Source organism: Natator depressus, chromosome 18, assembly GCF_965152275.1.
Source record: "Natator depressus isolate rNatDep1 chromosome 18, rNatDep2.hap1, whole genome shotgun sequence".
Lineage (NCBI taxonomy): Eukaryota > Metazoa > Chordata > Testudines > Cheloniidae > Natator > Natator depressus.
This window is the reverse complement of record NC_134251.1, coordinates 21236463-21256128: the sequence shown is the minus strand read 5'-3', so window position 1 is coordinate 21256128 and position 19666 is coordinate 21236463. Positions and strand designations below refer to the sequence as shown.

The window sequence follows — 19666 nt, the reverse complement described above, 5'->3', positions numbered from 1 at the left end:
GCTGTTCTCTGAGCCTTCAGGGGGTAGTTACATTTTTCTTAAATCTAACAGTGTTTGTCCCAGCGGCTTTTCCCTCTCCCAACATCCCTGAACTGGTAAGCCTGTCTGATACACTCAGAGCAGCCCAGCGTCACTCGGGGAACCGCTGGCTTGCCTGGGTTTTAGGGAGGCGTTTTGTTTTAACCGTTGCAAAATGGTTACAGCTGACCCAGAAAAGCAGCCCGAGTGGCTTTGGGCCTGCGTCAAAGCACCGTGGGGCTTCCCGGGCCTGGCCTGCGGAGTGCAGGGGGACAGGGCAATGGCAGGGGGCCACAGAACTGCCTGGGTGCCCTGAGGGCAGCAGGCACATGCTGCTAAGAGTTGGTGCAGACAGCCTGCTTCCCCTGCGCATGGCTCCTGGAGGGTTTGCCCCACTGCCCCACGCCCAGTGTGGCACAGTCTGGCCTTTAGCAAGGATAGCGCAAAGGAGAGGAAGAGTTAGCGGGGATTCAGTAGTGACAGGGGGCAGGGAAAGCCCAAATTCAGCCTCCCCTGGCTCTGAGCATTCACTGTCACTGCAGTCTATTTCCATGATAAGAGGGAAGGCTGCTCCCTCGGCCTGACAGGTCTGCTCCTGGCACAGCCTAAGAAAAGCCAGTGAGCCGGAGCACCTGCGCTGGCTGTGTGATCTGTAAAAGGGACATTCTGAAGATTAGCCAGTCCTGTCAGCGTTGCTCAGAGGAGTCTCTGCAGCCCCTAGACTAGGCTCTGCAGCTGCTTCACAGCCTGAGAACTTACTGCACCAAAGAATGAAACATTCAATTTCTTTTTGAAAAAGAGTCCTTAAATCTTTGATCCACTGACAGCTCCTTCTGCTGAGTCCAGGTCGCTAGGCACGTCTCCACTTCAGTACAAACATCCCCCTAGGTGGCTGTTTTTTCTCTTTTCCATGTAGAAGGCTTCAGGGCTGGAGTGGCCTGTGCCAGCTGCCGTTCCTTGCCGGCTGAGTGCCGTGCAGGTGCTGCTGCGTGCTGAGCGCTTTGTATTTTTGCTTATCAGTTTAATGCCCGTAAGTTTTCACATTTCTTTCATCTGCTCGGTAAAAGGGAAGTCCTTTATTTGTGCAGCAAGTGACTTGCATACGCTGTGTGAGGTGGGAAATACAACGAGGCACCTAGTCTCTTGTGTTAAAGCCGGTTGCATTAAAAGTGTTATCTAATTTGTTCAAAGGACAAATCTGCTGGGAAAAGTATCGCGCTTTGGTAAGTTGGCCACATGCATGTTTCCATTTATTTGGTAGCCATTTGTTATTTCTCGCTGCCCATTTCATTCCCTTGCTGACGCACAGTTAGGAAAAGGAGGCAGCGGATAGGTTTGTTTTCCTCATCATTCTTTGGGATTTGGTCAGAGTTCTACAGGGCATCCAGGATCCTGCTTGTCCCCCTTCTCCTCCACCTCATGGCTGGAGTCTCCTCTCTCACCCCTGCAGCCAATATCCTTCAGCTCAGCTGGCCTGGCATTCAGAAACATTCTCTCTCCCAGGAAACCTGCCCCTTTGTTCCTCTTCCCTGAACATTTCAGCGCAATGGTTTTAAAGGGTGGTACCAACACCTTGTTCCTTTTTTGCCCTCCTGGGGTTTTCTATTACTTCTCTAGAGACCTAGGCCATGTGTACACAACAAAATTATATCGACCTAACTTACACCCGCGTACAGCCACCACCGTGGTTAAATCGCTTGTGTGTTGCACACTTGGCTCTTTGTGTCAGCAGTGCGTGTGTCCGTCCCCACCAGGAGCGTTTGCATCGATAGTATTGTCAGTGGGGGGGCACTGCGGGGTGCCTCCTGAAAGCCAGCAACAGTCGATGTGAGCAACACCGTGCCTACACTGACACCACACCAAACTAATTACATCGATTGTGACTGTATGCCACTCGGGGGGGGGGGGGGGTGTTACTACATCGGCCTAGAGAGGCACTTATGTCAGTGGGAATCAAATTTAAGTGAAGATACTTCCACAGCTAGGTTGACACAAGACAGCTGATGTCAGCCTAACCTGGTAGTGTAGTTCAGGCCCTAGAGAGAGAAGGTTTCATTCAGGCTGTGGCCTAGTTCTGCCAGGGCTCGGCCTAGTCTCTTCTTGTTGATAGTCTCTAATAACTGTCTCGTTCAAAGGTAGACACTCAGACATCACTCCCTATTTCCTTAGAGCAAGGGCTATTTCTGGAAAGAACTTCATTCCTTCAGACCAGGTAGGTAGCAATACAACAGTGAGTGGGTAAACTGAGTCACACATTTTCATAAAACTACAGAAAGCCCATGTTCTCTGCAAGTGTAAGTGGGACTCAAGTGATGCTTTGGCCTGTTGTGATGCTGGCCCCTGAGCAGGGTAAATCTTACCCGAGGTGAGTGATCAGGCACTGAAATGTGTTGGCATAAACCATCTGGTCTAGGCATTTCAAATCTCCTCATGGCTAATTCATATGCGGAAAAAGGGGCTAAACTGCTTAAGTAAAACTGTTTACTGTGCGTACTCACTGAGCTCCACTTGGTGCTTTTCCGTAGCAGATTTTTAAGCCTAATCGTATCAAATACTCTTCTGGCACCCATTTTATGAAACACATCACAACCCCTGCTGGTTTTAATGTATCTAATCTCCCGCTGATTATTCCTGGGGTTCCGGCCAAATAAGCACTTCGAATTAAAGCTTTCACTGCAGCGCAAAGTTGGGTTACCATGGAGATCAAAGTAGTATTTCTTTTTTCCTGTATTTTGTTTAAACCAGTTTAATAATTGCACTAATGAGACAGCACCATTTCTGTAGCTGCTGAGACTGGGAATGCTGAAGATGGTGGGAATCTCAGGACACTGTCACAGCGACCATTCCCATTAGGTTATTCTGGCAAAGAGCTCCGTTTTGGTAATGGCTGACGCTCGCCTTTGAGGAGGCTGGTTGTAACAAGGCAGAGGCGATCGCTCAGACTCAGCCTTGGTTACACCGTAGTGCTCTTCGACTAGCTTTCCCAAATAAAGCAGCCGCGGGAAGAGATTGGGCTCTGGTGGAGGGGACACGCATGTCTGGAAAGGAATTTTGCTGACATCAGAGAGGACTAGCACGACCCAAAATGGAGGCTGCAGATGGGTGCTTCGCTTTGATGAATGTACAGAACGCCCTCTCTGCATGTGAACACGTGAGTCTGCTAATAATGCACAGATTGCACAATGCCCCTGTTGAAATTTAGTACACAGGCAGGTTTTAGAATGTCATTGGAGACCAGAAAAATTGGCCATCAAACTCCTTGTACGAAATATGCATCTGATTCCATCACAGGTCACTTGCTCAAACAATTATTCAGATTGTAGGTCTACTCTGAAAGGCAACATGGAAATTCTGCGGCACCAGGCCCTAAGCATTAGTTAAGTCCTTTACCTGATGGGGGTGCACAGGGACTCATGCAGACCACCTGACCTGGGGTGAATTGCACATCACCCAGTGATCAGTCTCCCAGTGAAAACATTTCAGATCCTGAGTGGTGGTTTCACTAGAACCAGAACTCTAGGGAGAAGAGATGGGTTTGAACATTGGAGTTACAGTCAGATCCAGAGGAAGATTCTTACTTTCCTAAATTCGAAGGGGTTTATATCTGAGACTTGGATTTGGGCTCATCTCCAGTGATGAAGCAATTAAAGAACCAAACATCATGATTGATTTTTCTGGCGTTATGGTTTATATTCATTTTTTCCTCTTGTTGGGTAACAGGAATTCTGGTAGCACTGGACTTGCTGTCCTGCATCAGCATTTCATTATCCTTGAAAGCCATTTATTGTCTAGTGTCCTCTTCTGCCAGGGAATTTATCCCCAGATATTTCATCATTTTAAAGATCGTCTATTTCTAATGTGAGGAACGATGCCAGGAAGACAGAGCTAAGATGTAAGTTTTTAATCACTGGAGCAATTTTCCAAGGGTTGTGGTGGATTCTCCTTCACTGGTCATTTTTAAGTCGAGATTGGATGTTTTCCTAAAAGATCTGCTCTAGGAATTATTGTGGGAAAGTTCTCTGGACCCTCTACAGGAGGTCAGACTAGATGATCACAGTGGTTCCTTCTGGAATCTAGGCTCCTGGAGCGGTTTGCAGGTGCAGCAGCCCCAGCAAGCTCCCCCGCACACTGACCCTGTTCCATTAACAGAGGGTCCATCTAAAAGCAATTGGATGGACTCACCTGCATTAGGAAACTGCACTAAGTTCCCCCAACTCATTTTACTTAGGCAAGTGAAAACTTTATTGCCTAAAATACTCTTTCCTTCAATCTCTTGCGGAAACTCTTATTGCTAATCATGAGTATTTGGATTACAGGTATAATATCCAATGCAGGGCTAAAGAAATAAAGCACTAATTAAAATTCTGCTGAAGTGAGCAAATTGCTTTGAAATGAGAACATCAGGGAAGGAACTACGTGTAGATTCAAAACATTTCCCTGACCTCCTCTCCATGCCCAAGACACTAAACTTTTAAGTATTTCTTCTTTAGCGTGTCTTGAAATCCCATAAACCCCTTGACTCCTTGGTCTGAAATCTTGCAAATTGTTTTGAGAAGATTATATCATCTCGCTCTTTCTGCAATAAAGGCAGAGCCAGAGAGTAGCCTGTTAAGCCCAGACCAGGATCTACAATCAAGTGGACCAGGAGGTAGATGCAGCAATGGACTCCTGAGTTTATTTAGTGTGTTAGAGTGGACGCATAGGTGGGAAAAAAGTCTCAGAGCTCAGTCATGTGCCATGTGTCACCCAGCTTGACAGGGGCTGCTTTCATTTCTGGAGCTGGGCTTTTCAAAGGAGCCTCTGGCAAGGGGGCACCCAAATGCCATTGAAATGCAATGTGATTTGGGCACTTGATGTTTTCAGGCTAGTTTGACTAGTGACCCTGATGCAGCATGTTCATTCTGCATTAGCTGTTGCAATGGGAAACAGGCACTGAAAACACACATTACAGGCCATTTCCGTGAAAATGGGCTGCTCATTGGCTCCTTAACCGTTTACTCCCGGGGGGATTCTGCACCATTGCGCATGCGCAGAATTTATGTATCTGCAGAAAAATGACTCTCTGAAGGGGAAGCAAAGGGAAGCCACAAGAGCGGTCATATGACCCTCCCCAGCAGTATGTTTTGGATGTCCAGGGCAGCTGGCGGAGAGGTAAATCACTGTAGGGCAGGGGGCGGGACTGGGAAAGACCCGGCTGGCGGCTTCTACCCTGCGCTGCGCTCAGCTGCTAGTCTGGGCTGGGCTGGGCTGGGGAGGACGAGACTTCCTCTTCCCCTGCATGGCATCCAGGCCTCCATCCATGGCTCCTCAGCTGCAGGGGGAGGGATCACTGTACAGGGAGCTGCTCCCCCATCTGCCCAACGCCCGTGCATCCAAACCCCCTCATGCCCGGACCCTCCCACCGAGCCTTGCCACCCACACTCAGAACCCCCCTGCCGAGCCCCACTTCCCCTGCACCTGGACCACCCTGATGAGCCACCCGCACCTAGATCCCCACCCCACTGAGCCCCACTCCCCCAGCATCTGGACCCCCATACTGAGTCCCTCCGACCCAAACCCCCATGCTGAGTCCTAAGCATCTTCAACTCCCTGCAGAGTCCCATTACCGTTCCACCCAGAATCCCCCAACAAGGCCCTGTGCATCCAGATCCTCCCCGCACCTGGATCCCCCACTGAGCTGCCTGCACCCAGATTGCCCCACACAGAACCCTCCCAACCCACACCTGGATTCCCCCCACACTAAGCCCCTCCACACTTGGATCCTGCCTTGCTGAGTCTGCCCGCCCACACCTGGTGCACCTGGCATGGAGGGGCAGGGCCCTGAGGTGTTTTTGGGGCAGGCCCGGTCCTTGTGCTGTGTCAGGGTTGGGTGCAGCCTCACCACTGAGTCTGTGTCCTGGGGGGAGCTTCACAGTGATCTGGAGCCTCCACATTTATTTAACAAATAAAATTTGCAGAATTTTGCAGAATTTTAAAAAATGGTGCCAGAATTCTTATTTTTGGGGGGCAGAATTTTTAATTATTTGGCGCAGAATGCCCTCAGGAGTATTAACTTTACCAATATCTCTGAGTTCAGAGAGTGTGGTTTGAGCAGGTTAGTCTGGAAGGTAAATGTGAGGAGCACTCTTCACAAAGGGTCGGGCTAGTCACGTAGGGGAGGCAGTACTTTCTTGAAGGTTCTACAATGGATAGGGAGGGAGGGAAAGCACCCAGCACAGGCTAGGTAAGCAGGGTGAGTCTGAAAATTAGAGCTGCAGGGAGCAAATCAATGACATAAAGAGTAATTTGCCCTTGTACGGAGAAGCAGCTCAAGGCCTGTAGACTGCTAAAGCCCAGTTTGCAAACTCAGGGCTTCAGTGCTACTCCTGAAATGGGGCTGGCACTCTGCACGGGGTAAAAGTCAATCTGCTGGGCAGCCATATGCAGCAGGCTGCGAAAAACAGGGAACAACTGAGGGATGGTCTTTGCACTCCAAACCCTGCTCAGATCAAGTGGTAACTGTCCTGGGGAATGGAGGATGCGCCAGGATTCTGTTCTGTTTATTGACTTTGTCAAAAATCCCAAATCCCACTTTACATTGTGTTCAAATGTGTGTGTGTCCCTTACTTCTCCAGCGAAGCTGATTTCGACTGGTGATTAACAAGTGATCCACAAACACTTTCACTAGGGGAGTCTTTGATCAGACCTAAACTGCAGTCAGCAACAAGGCTGTCAATCTGGTGCTCACCCCAGCAATCATCCTCCCGCTCAACTCGCTGTGAATGAAGAAGAATTAAAACACCCTCAGTCAGCTCTTTGCTCTCGAGGGCATCGGCTCATAACATCTTTCACTAATCAGCAAGAGGCTGGGGCCATTTGCTTTCTTCGCCAAAGTGGAAGAACTTGGACAGATCATAGAATATCAGGGTGGGAAGGAACCTCAGGAGGTCACCTAGTCTAACCCCCTGCTCAAAGTAGGACCAATCCCCAATTTTTTTTGCCCCGGATCCCTAAATGCCCCCCTCAAGGACTGAACTCACAACCCTGGGTTTAGCAGGCCAGAGCTCAAACCACTGAGCTATCCCTCCCCCTAACATCACCATCATAGCAGTTGGGAAGGGAAGTGGCCTGAATGGCTGGGAAGTCTCAGGTGACCTCAGCATAGCAAGCAGAACAATATATACACCTAGGGGATGACTCCTCTCCCTGGGTCATCTTGTCACAGCTGTGGGATCAAGAGCACGCAGGCTGGCTCCCCCTCACCAGACATCATCTAGGAGGGCTCCGGGACTTGAGAACGTGCGCCCCCTTGGTCTAAAATAGCCTGAATGTGGTGGCCTACCAGCCATGCTGTTTGATAGGGTTTTTGGAGAGAGCAAAGGGTATGCTTCTCAGAGCGATGATGGGGGTTAGGGAGTTTATGTAGGTGTTGGGTTGGTTGAGTCCCTGCTGAAATGATAATTGTAATGCTGCCGAGATTTTAATTGTGTTGTGAATGGTGTTAGGGTGGCTAGAGTCTTGGCTAGGCATCTTCATAGTTATTTAAATAGAAATAAATAAAAATATAAATATCTGCAATATACACAAATTGTCAGATTAACCAGTAACACCAACCTCTGCCCAACATAGCTCAGCCAGCAGAAGGAGAACTCTCCTATGAAGATTCTGCCCTTGCTGGCTTTATAGGCGTGACATGGGTGAATGAGGCGAGCACGTATTGGTTCTTGGCACATTAGTGGACTTATATCTTCAGAATCATATTTGCAATATTGCCCAAATCCTGATTCAGTGGTTCTCATATGCAATTTCTAGCAATTCTTTCTTTGTAATGGCAGCCCAGGTACACTGGTGTGAATTGGTCTGATTGCTGTAGCAGTGAAGAAAAACATCTTGATTGGTGCAACATTTACAATGGTCTGTCCTGAAGATTTTCCTGAGAACTACCCAGGTTCCTGATGGCTGCACTCTTTGTATTTCTTTTACTTCCATTGTTATCTTTGTCTTTGCTGATGCCCAATTCTTTTTGCAGTCTGTCTGATAAATTCTCCAGACTGTTTAGACCCGTTTTAGCGGGGGGGGGGGGGGGGGAGGTGGGTGTGTGTGTGTGTGTGTGTGTGTGTGAGAGAGAGAGAGAGAGTTCATTACCCTTTTAATTATTTATGGTATTCTCAGAAATAAGAGCTAATCTCCATTTACTGTTCCAAAGATTAATTTCACTGAGAAGTTTTGTCCTGAGGTTGGAACTATCTCGAACCTTTCATTTAACATCAGACTTATTCACATGTAATAATTTTTTTAATCTTCATAATTTGAAAATAGGTTTGCTGAATGACTTTGAAGTGAATAAAGTGGTTTGGTCAGCGCTGTGTTTCTGGAGTGTCACACACATTGTCAGATTTTGACAGTGGAATTATCTCTGTGAATGTGTGTGTGGCTAAATTAGCAAATAGCTTTAAGATCTAAGAAATGATGGTTACTATAAGAACACAATAGTTATTAATGTACTAATTTACTTGGGAGCCAGACTTTATGTAATTACAGTTTAGGATCAAGATAAGGTTAATGCATTTACCTTCCTGGGGTATTTATAGAAATTTTAAATTGTTCTCCACCAAATTCTAATAAATAATTGTGGGTGTTCTGTAGCGACAGAGCAGTGGGATTGCTGGGCAGAATGTGACTCAATGGAAATAACAGGGGTTTGGAGAGAATTATTATTAATAATATTCATACGATGGTACTTCACAGACATAGTCCTTCTCCTGAAGTGCTTACAGTCCAAGGGCCTGACCCTGTAATCTTTTGGGACCTCTCATGTCAGGAAAGCTACCTGTGCCACTGGAATCAATGGACATTTTGCTATTGATTTCATTGGTGAGGCATCTGACCCACTAGGCCTGCTCACCTGAACACCTGCTCACTTGACATATGTGTCAGTGCTTGCTGCATCATCCCCTAAATCAAGACAGTGTACACATAATGTGGGAGGGGGGAAGCGAAATTGAAGATAAGACTTTTTTTTAGAGTGATTTGATCCCCTGCCAAATTCTTTGATTGCATCCTTCATTAAACACTTCCTGACTACATGGTGTTGAAAAGTCTTTACATCATATAACTTCTGAGCATTATTAACAGTAATAGGTCTGCAGTGATCTACAGTGTTATGAACATGAAGACTCATTTATGATTAACCAGAAGAGGTATAAAGTAATTCCTCAAGCATGAGACAGGTGGTGTTTTATTTCCCACCATTTTAATGGGTCCAGAATTGCAGGACTCTGTCTGTGGCCAAAAAATACTGAAAGATTCCACACTGTAGTTGGGGTCTGAGTGACTCTTTATTGAAAGAGTTATTATAGCTCTGTCGGTCTCAGGATATTAGAGGGTCAAGTAGGTTAGAAGTTGGTCCAATAAAAGATATTACCTCACTCACCTTGTCTCTTTAGTGAAAAACAGGATTAGTAAGGGACCACCAGGGAGCAGCAGAGAGAATCAAGAAAACTGTCAGTAAAATGAAAGAAGGATGCTTTCTGATCTGAGAAACCACTGTCCTGACAAATCCGATCAAGATCTGTGCCGGGCACTGATTCAGTTTGCAAGGCAAAAGAAGGTAGGATTGAAAAATAAATGTGATGTGATGTTTTGGGGTTGGCTTCTCAACTCCTCCAAGTAGCACAGGGAGCAGATATTACCCACTCACAATATCCTGAGCTAGCACTTTGTCCACTGAAAGTTTGCAGAAGTTCTCCGAGGGGCATTAAAAGGTTCAGCATTTTTTTTGTTAGCAAGCTCCTGAATCAGAAGCTAAGCCTGGTGCTGGGCCATTGTACTGTTCATTCCTTCAGTGCTTATGTAAGTGCTTTGCCCAATTTCTTGCCCAGGTCTTTAAAAGCTCGTTGTTTACATAAGTATCTCAAAGCACATTTCAATTAACTTTCAATATTAAATACATTTTAAAATCAGATCTCCAGAGAAAGAGATGGTTGGGGATTTGGCTCTCTAGAAACACCCTTGGGGAGGGAGTGCTGCTAAGTGCTTCCAAATCCCTGGGGCTGAGATTAAATGACAGCCCGAAGAAGGGGCTTTATTGTTGCTGTGAAAATTCTTCCCGTTTTATGTATCAATAAATTATTAAAGCAAATGACTTTGACGGCTGGAAACTGCCAGTTAGTGCAAGAATATTTCAGCTGTCACGTTAAAAGAAACACAGGAGGCATGGCTCCAGCACATTAAAGCGCTAATAGGAAGAAGTCATGGATTTGGATCAAACTCCTGTCCAAGGAGGAATGCTGGGGCTGAACTGCAAAGAACACTCACACCCTCCAATTCCAGCCATGCTTTTGGAGTCCCACTGTTCAGCCGTGGGGGTCAAATTTGACATCGCCCTGGTCACAGCAGAAAGTAGAGCGGGGCCAGGTTTTGCAGTTCCGCACCAGCTGGGTTTTGGTTTTGCAACCAGTAGTTCAGAGCTAAGCTCTTGGTGGGGGTGGGGAAATGGGTTTAGGTCTGGTCCATCTTTAGAAATAAAGGAATGGGGTGGGGTGGGGTGTGGTTGTGATAAATCCAGATGCCATTTGATTAGAAATCCCTGAGTTCGGAATAGGCCTATTCCTAGAGTGTCTAACGCCATGTTGATCTGTTTGAGGTGCCCAGATGGCTCACATTTCCATAGCGTCTGAGCACCTCACAGTACCCCTGTGACAAAGGGAGGTTCTACCCCATTTCACAAATGGGGAACTGATGCACTAAGTGATTGACCCAAGGTCAGTCTGTGGCAAAGCAGTGAATTGAATCTGGGCCTGCCAGCTCACAGGCTAGTGCCCTAACCACCATCCCAGCCTTCCTGTCCAGGAGGTGATGTCTTCTGCTCTTTGCACAATAAAAACAATGTGAAGAAACCACACAGGCACAACTGAATCCCACATAATTTCCACTGAATGCATCCGATGAAGTCAGTGGAAATTTTCTTTCTTTTCTTTTTCCACGTAACCATGTTTTCCATAACTGTTCACAAACACGCAAGGCCCAGCTGCTTACACACTGCCACTCTGTTTCAAGCAGTTTCTTAAACAGAACATGGTGAGCACCACTGGAAGGCTCACAAACTATTTAAAAAGAAAAGGAGTACTTGTGGCACCTTAGAGACTAACCAATTTATTTGAGCATGAGCTTTCGTGAGCTACAGCTCACTTCATCGGATGAAAGCTCATGCTGAAATAAATTGGTTAGTCTCTAAGGTGCCACAAGTACTCCTTTTCTTTTTGCGAATACAGACTAACACGGCTGTTACTCGGAAACTATTTAAAGGGATACCACCTGGTTCTTGTATATTACACAGAGGAAATAGTCTTCCAGTCGAGACCCTTACAGTGAAATCTCATGACTCTTAAATCTGAACATCTGACATTCTTTTGTTCTTAAGTTCTATAATGCATTTAGGACGAGGTTGTTTCAGTGTGGGCAAACTAAATGTCTCTTCACCTCGGGACCAAACAGCCACCAGGTGGTAACACTGCCTCCGCCAACTTCCAGCTCATGTTTGCTCCAATTCGTAATGCACTTAGGCACGAGTAGCTTTACGTAACTATATGCATGTGAGTAGGCTCCTGATGGCGATAGGAATAGGCTTAATGGTAAGCACCTGTTTAAGTACTTTGCTGGATCAGGGTGTCTGGGATTAGGGATCTAACAGCAAAATTCTCTAACAGAATTTAATCTCATCATCTAATAGATCAGGGGCTCTCAACCTCTTTCTTTCTGAGGCCCTCCCTGCAACATGCTATAAAAACTCCACGGCCCACCTGTGCGACAACAACTGGTTTTCTGCTTATGTAAGCCAGGGACGGCCTTAGGGGGTAGCAATCAGGGCAATTGCCGGGGGTCCCAAGCCACAGAGGGCCTGGCAAAGCTTAGTTGCTCAGGCTTCGGCATCAGCCCCAAGCGGCAGGGTGCGGGGCCCCGGGTTTCAGCCCCATACAGTGGGGCTTCATCTTTCTGACCTGGGCCCCAGCAAGTCTAGTGCCGGCCCTGCTTGGCAGACCCCCTGGAGCCAGCTCGCAGCCCCCCAGTGAGCCCCGGTTGAGGACCACTGTAATAGATGATGCTTTTTAAGCATCGTTTCACAGCATGTGGGATGCATCCCATGTCTAATCTCCACCCCTTCAAACAACAGCTTTACGCCAAACCAGCATGTGTGTTCAAAGTGTTTCTTGCACATGAAGAGGATTGTAAGAGGTAACCCTGTCTAATGCCAGAGGTTGCATCTCTGAAGCCTGAGCAGTCCAGTAAAACTTCAAACATGTCTAAAATACCAATTCACTGCAACATCAGCTCAGACTCAAAATATCAAAGGAGCCAGCCAGTCAAATTCTGGCAAAAGACGGTTTAATGGTAGAAATTAAGCTGGCATGTCTCAAGTGTTTGAAATCTTCAACATTCACATCTAATTTTCAATAAGTCTTGGGAAACTGGGGAAGTCCCAGAAGACTGAGCGAAAGCTAATGTAGTGCCGGTTTCTGAAAAGGGATGACCCGGATAATTACCGACCCTGTCAGACTGACATTGAGCCCAGGCAAGATAATGGAGCAGCTGACATGAGACTCAATTAATAAAGAATTAAAGGGGGGTAAAGTAATTAATGCAAATCAACATGATTTTTATGGAAAATAGATCCCATCAAACTAACTTCATATCTTTTTTGATGAGACTACAAATTTGGTTGATAAAGGTAATAGTGTTGATACACTAAACTTAATAAAGCATAATTCTGTACAGTACAGTAATTCTGTAATGCGTCTTAGTACTCCATGACATTTTTATAAAAAAAACTAGAAGGATATAAAATTAACATGGCACACATTAAATGGATTAAAAACGGGCTAACTGATAGTTCTCAAAATGTGATAGTAAATGGGGAATATTCATCAAGCAGGTATGTTTATAACGGGGTCCTGCAGGAATTGGTTCTTGGTCCTATGCTATTTAATATTTTTATCAATGACCTGGAAGAAAATAAAAATCATCACTGATAAAGTTTGCAGATGGCACAAAAGTTGGGGAAGTGGTAAATAATGAAGGGGACAGGTCATTGTTTCAGAGAGATCTGGATCACTTGGTAACCTTTGACAAATTTGAAAATTTTCCACATTTTTTAAAAATGGAAAATTCTTTGAAACCAACCACTTCCCATGAAAAGTTGTAGTTTTCTGATGAAAGAACATAAGAACATAAGAACGGCCATACTGAGTCAGACCAAGGGTCCATCCAGCCCAGTATCCTGTCTTCTGACAGTGGCCAATGCCAGGTGCCCCAGAGGGAATGAACAGAACAGGGAATCATAGATTCATAGAATATCAGGGTTGGAAGGGACCCCAGGAGGTCATCTAGTCCAACCCCCTGTTCAAAGCAGGACCAATCCCCAATTAAATCATCCCAGCCAGGGCTTTGTCAAGCCTGACCTTAAAAACCTCTAAGGAAGGAGATTCTACCACCTCCCTAGGTAACGCATTCCAGTGTTTCACCACCCTCCTAGTGAAAAAGTTTTTCCTAATATCCAACCTAAACCTCCCCCACTGCAACTTGAGACCATTACTCCTTGTCCTGTCATCTTCTACCACTGAGAATAGTCTAGAACCATCCTCTTTGGAACCACCTCTCAGGTAGTTGAAAGCAGCTATCAAATCCCCCCTCACTCTTCTCTTCTGCAGACTAAACAATCCCAGTTCCCTCAGCCTCTCCTCATAAGTCATGTGTTCCAGACCCCTAATCATTTTTGTTGCCCTTCGCTGGACTCTCTCCAATTTATCCACATCCTTCTTGTAGTGTGGGGCCCAAAACTGGACACAGTACTCCAGATGAGGCCTCACCAATGTCGAATAGAGGGGAACGATCACGTCCCTCCATCTGCTCGCTATGCCCCTACTTATACATCCCAAAATGCCATTGGCCTTCTTGGCAACAAGGGCACACTGTTGACTCATATCCAGCTTCTCGTCCACTGTCACCCCTAGGTCCTTTTCTGCAGAACTGCTGCCGAGCCATTTGGTCCCTAGTCTGTAGCTGTGCATTGGATTCTTCCATCCTAAGTGCAGGACCCTGCACTTATCCTTATTGAACCTCATCAGGTTTCTTTTGGCCCAATCCTCCAATTTGTCTAGGTCCCTCTGTATCCTATCTCTGCCCTCCAACGTATCTACCACTCCTCCCAGTTTAGTATCATCCGCAAATTTGCTGAGAGTGCAATCCACACCATCCTCCAGATCATTTATGAAGATATTGAACAAAACCGGCCCCAGGACCGACCCCTGGGGCACTCCACTTGACACCGGCTGCCAACTAGACATGGAGCCATTGATCACTACCCGTTGAGCCTGACAATCTAGCCAACTTTCTACCCACCTTATAGTACATTCATCCAGCCCATACTTCTTTAACTTGCTGACAAGAATACTGTGGGAGACCGTGTCAAAAGCTTTGCTAAAGTCAAGAAACAATACATCCACTGCTTTCCCTTCATCCACAGAATCAGTAATCTCATCATAGAAGGCGATTAGATTAGTCAGGCATGACCTTCCCTTGGTGAATCCATGCTGACTGTTCCTGATCACTTTCCTCTCGTGTAAGTGCTTCAGGATTGATTCCTTGAGGACCTGCTCCATGATTTTTCCGGGGACTGAGGTGAGGCTGACTGGCCTGTAGTTCCCAGGATCCTCCTTCTTCCCTTTTTTAAAGATTGGCACTACATTAGCCTTTTTCCAGTCATCCGGGACTTCCCCCGTTCGCCACGCGTTTTCAAAGATAATGGCCAATGGCTCTGCAATCACATCCGCCAATTCCTTTAGCACTCTCGGATGCAACTCGTCCGGCCCCATGGACTTGTGCACGTCCAGCTTTTCTAAATAGTCCCTAACCACCTCTTTCTCCACAGAGGGCTGGCCATCTACTCCCCATGTTGCGATGCCCAGCGCAGCAGTCTGGGAGCTGTCCTTGTTAGTGAAGACAGAGGCAAAAAAAGCATTGAGCACATTAGCTTTTTCCACATCCTCTGTCACTAGGTTGCCTCCCTCATTCAGTAAGGGGCCCACACTTTCCTTGGCTTTCTTCTTGTTGCCAACATACCTGAAGAAACCCTTCTTGTTACTCTTGACATCTCTTGCTAGCTGCAGCTCCAGGTGCGATTTGGCCCTCCTGATTTCATTCCCACATGCCCGAGCAATATTTTTATACTCTTCCCTGGTCATATGTCCAACCTTCCACTTCTTGTGAGCTTCTTTTTTATGTTTAAGATCTGCTAGGATTTCACCATTAAGCCAAGCTGGTCGCCTGCCATATTTACTATTCTTTCGACTCATCGGGATGGTTTGTCCCTGTAACCTCAACAGGGATTCCTTGAAATACAGCCAGCTCTCCTGGACTCCTTTCCCCTTCATGTTAGTCCCCCAGGGGATCCTACCCGTCCGCTCCCTGAGGGAGTCGAAGTCTGCTTTCCTGAAGTCCAGGGTCCGTATCCTGCTGCTTACCTTTCTTCCCTGTGTCAGGATCACCAAGTGATCCTTCCCCTGTCGCCCATTCCCAGCTTCTGGCAAACAGAGGCTAGGGACACCGTCCCTGTCCCCAAAAAATATTGAGTCAAAAAGTTCCTGACCAGCTCTAGGTATTATGGTCCAGATATTTAGTATTACTCTGCTGCTGCATGGAGCACAATGGATAATGGACAACTGGCTATTCCACTATTAAAGCAAAAAGTGACATATGACAAAACTGTCAAGAAAGAACATGCCACTATATTCCTGTAGAAAAGACTTGCTTAATGAGAATTTGTTTTTAAAATGTGAATTTACGTTCCCTGGAGCTCAGTCCTGTTAGTCATGAATTTTTATGCTTTTTGCTGTTGGAGTCTAGTTGGGATGAAAATTTAATCCTCGGAATTTCATTTTCCCCAAGGCAATTGGTGTTCCACTTTAATTTTGGTGTTCTTGTTAATGATTAAATTGCCTCTGCACCAGACAGAATAGGCAGGAGAGTTTATTTCAGACTGGAGCTCAGTTGCATATTCGAGACTGTATCTATGTAAGAAGTTCCAAGGTAATCAGAATGTCAAATTTGCCATAAGACAGTAGGACAATGGGACACCTGTAGGCAGCAGAAAAAAATATATGCCATGTTCATTTGTTAGATTATTTAGTCATTTTTGGTTTTCTTTCATGAATTTTAAGTTTCGGATCCCTTTAACCATACAAAACTGCCACATCTCAGCAAATATTTGCATGATTATCTTCACTGAACTAAACTAAAGGCCTCATCCATACTGAAATGTAGAATCTTTTCCTTGTAGTATCTGTTTTTCCTGCTCCCTTTCTTATCTCAGTCCCTTCCTTCCTGTCACATGCTTTCCAGTACTCTGCCTAAGGCAGAATCCATATTGGTTGGCATGTAATCATTAATAGTCTGTTTTAATGTATTTGCAAGGGCCAGTCTGTCACTGTTCTGTTAGGTTAACGATACCAATTGCTCATGCCCTCTTTCCAGAGTGTTTCCTTGTCCTTGTAGAAATACAGTCATAAAGAAGGGGCCCTGTGCATGGAGAGCAGTTAAACTACTTCCTTTCCATGTGATGGCAGGATGGGTTTGCAAAGTGCAGAATCCTTTGGAAATCTCAGTTCAAGCTACTATGAGAATGAGCACCCTAGAAATGCCAGCACATAACAAGTAAATACAATCAGCCTTGCCGATAGCTGTCAGTTACTGTAAGCAAGATTTAACTGTCAGCATAAGCCACTAGAGAGAGAGAGAGAGACAGACTGGTCTGAGATAACGACAAAGTCAAAGAGCATTAATGAGAGATTCAGCCCTCAGTGAAGTTGGCTTGTTTTTTAATTTCCACCGTTTGAGTGAAAACAAGAAAATGAAACAAACAACGGTTCCCAAAGACTTCCCCTTTTCAGTGGCATGAGAAACATCATCAAGGTTTCTTTTTTCTTTTCTTTGTGTGCGTCTCCTAAGGACATTTCCCTTTCAGAACCTTTAAAAGATTCCTTCATCCCTAATCACACAGCATAAGGCATCCCACAAAACTGGCTTTATTAATGCCACGCTGAAAAATGTCAGCTATGTTTGTTAACCCACTCGAAGTATTAAACTCTGTTCACTGCATATTCAGCTTCAAAAATATTGTTTATTTGCAGGCCACTTACAGGCATTGAAGAGTGTCAACGAGCATCTTTCCTGCAGTGTTAAAAGAAGAAAAATGGCAAATCACAGAAGGTCAAAACTCCCCCACCCCACCAAAATGTGTCTTTTGGTTCTTCATTTAATTATTCAGCACACACATGCCAGAGAGTGAGAAGGACGAGAGCGCAGAAATTGAATACAGGTAACCTTTAATACCAACAGAAATGTTTAATAAGGTTACATTAGGCCTTAAGGACTCCTCGACAGGATGTTAGCTTGGCCTTTTAATAATTTACATTGAAATTGCTTTGTAAGTAATTGTCCGGAGTTCGACAGTTTACCCTGCAGTATACAAAAATCCCTAGCCCCATATTAATAGTGTGGGTGAGAAAAGGCAGAGTGTGAGCCTAAAATACCTGACAAGGAGAAATCCTTGTGAAATGAGCTTCAGTTTAGTATCTTCAAAATGACAAATAGATGCTACCACAGCAAACACAGATTTCTCTGCAGATGCCCCTGTGCCCAAGGTCTCGGAGCAGCTTGGCACTGGAGATGAGCCTACCACAAAACTTTGGACCTCAGCATGGATTTGGAGATTTGGATCTAGAATGTAAATGTTGCGGTTGGCCCCGCGAACCCCTGAAAAGGTGTGTGATGTGAAAAAGGATGTGAGCATGAAGTCAGGAACTGGGAAGAAAGCAGACAAAAAGGTGATTGCCACCTAGAGTACGACCCCAGTAGGGACTGTGGAGCTCAATAAATTGAACATCGCAAAATTACAGGAGGTCTGGTGCACAAGTAGCAATACGGGGCCATGTGCAGCTTTCTCCTTGACAGTCGAACCATGGCAAAGCAATTCCCAGCACACTGAAGGCATTGGAATGTGAGGGGATGTCAACTTGGTCTTTCCTGATGTTACTTTTATTATGTGATTTTTTTTTCCTTTTCAGAAAAATGTCTCATAGAATTGGTCATTCATAAGATTGGTGATTGTAAAACTGAGGTTCTACTGTGTTTCGATTAGAAAGGTAGAGCATTTATGTGTGATTTTTAAGCCTCCGTACAGCTTCTCCAACTGATGGGGGACTAGGACAGATACTCTGGCCCATGCTACACTGAACATATCACACTTAGACCTTGAGATGTGGTCTTCCAAAGTAATAAAATAAAGAGGAGGGAAGCTGATATTTTCCACACAAAAAATTCATCTAGTTGAAAACTCAAATTTTTTGGGTCAAAAATGGTTTCAATTGAATATTTTTATCCAGCTCTAGCTACAGTGTATAAATGAAAGGCATTATTTTTATCGTATTTATTTACCAATGAAAGCACTAGATGTGACTGTGAAATGGCATTTTTGAACTGCTTTGACAACCAGAGGAGAGGTACAATTTAAAGCAAAACAAAACAACCACCACCCCACTTTTGGTTTGGAGTATTTTTTGTTTAAAAAATCCCCATTCTAAACTCCTAAATTGTTAATTAAACTGCTTAGCCCTCCGTTTACTTTTGATTAATGGTAAAGGATACTTACTTGATACAGTTTGCAAAACAAAATGAGCATTAACTCAAATCCTTGGGGATCAGCTAGCTAGAATCCATTAGACAACTAGGCAGCATTATGATGCCATCAGAAATTTACACAGATTGATAGGGCAGAATCAATTTTGCTTCACAAACAGGGTGAGACTCCTTTGCTACTATAATTGTGCTACATTTTCAAGACATTCGTTGCTACTTCACCTCATCGTCTGTGGCATTAATGGCAATCCCAGCATTCACTAGCTGCCATGTTTTGTTATAGTCTGTTGAACATATCAAGGGTGGCAGTGACATTGGAATAGTGGGGGTACTGAAAGCAGTTTTTACTTATTACCTCATGCCCCCCCCATCTCTCTCCATGCCCCCACCACATTCCCAAGAGCTGGGGCTGGGAGCAGGGCTGTGTCTCCGGGAGGAGAGACTCGGACAGGGGTAAGGGGCCATGGCTGGGGCCACAGCTTGGGGCAGGCATGGGGATGTGGCTGGGGCCACAGCTGGGGTGTGGGCATGGGGCCAGGAGTGGAACCCTGGAAGCAGGGATGGCAGCCGGGACCCTGGGAGCAGAGCCCTGGCCCTGGGGCCCTGAAAGCGGAGCCCTAGGAGCGGGGCACGGGGCCGTCGGCCGGGGCCCTGCGTAAACCCCCCTGCACCCCTAGTTCCCGCGCCTATGAAGTGTGGTAAAGTGGTAATGCTTGTTCGGATTAAATGCTGCTGTTCCCAGGAACTGATGACAAAATGGTGTGTGTGTGTGTGTGTTTGTTTACAGCTACACTTTATTACAAGTGCTAAGCTAAAGCAAACATTGGACTCCTCTGAGGTCAATTCAAAAATATCTCAACCACAATGTGCAACTCAGTGTCTGGTACAGCATATTTAACAAAAGAAATCCCCACCTGGCCACGTGCGTATGGCAACAACACGGGTTGTTTCTTTCCTTTCTAAATGTATAAAGAAGTTA

General features: G+C 45.6%; 1 long non-coding RNA gene across 2 annotated transcripts; it reads left to right on the top strand.

Annotated features, from left to right (window-relative positions):
• Positions 1 to 2987: 2987 nt before the first annotated feature.
• LOC142000874 (uncharacterized) lies at positions 2988 to 18420 on the top strand. 2 transcript variants are annotated; one of them, XR_012642343.1, is made up of 3 exons: positions 2988 to 3169; positions 17181 to 17368; positions 17677 to 18420. It is a non-coding gene; the product is annotated as an uncharacterized LOC142000874 (long non-coding RNA). The 2 variants fall into 2 exon arrangements; XR_012642344.1 differs by lacking the exon at positions 2988 to 3169 and adding an exon at positions 9450 to 9607.
• The last annotated feature ends 1246 nt before the right edge of the window (positions 18421 to 19666 follow it).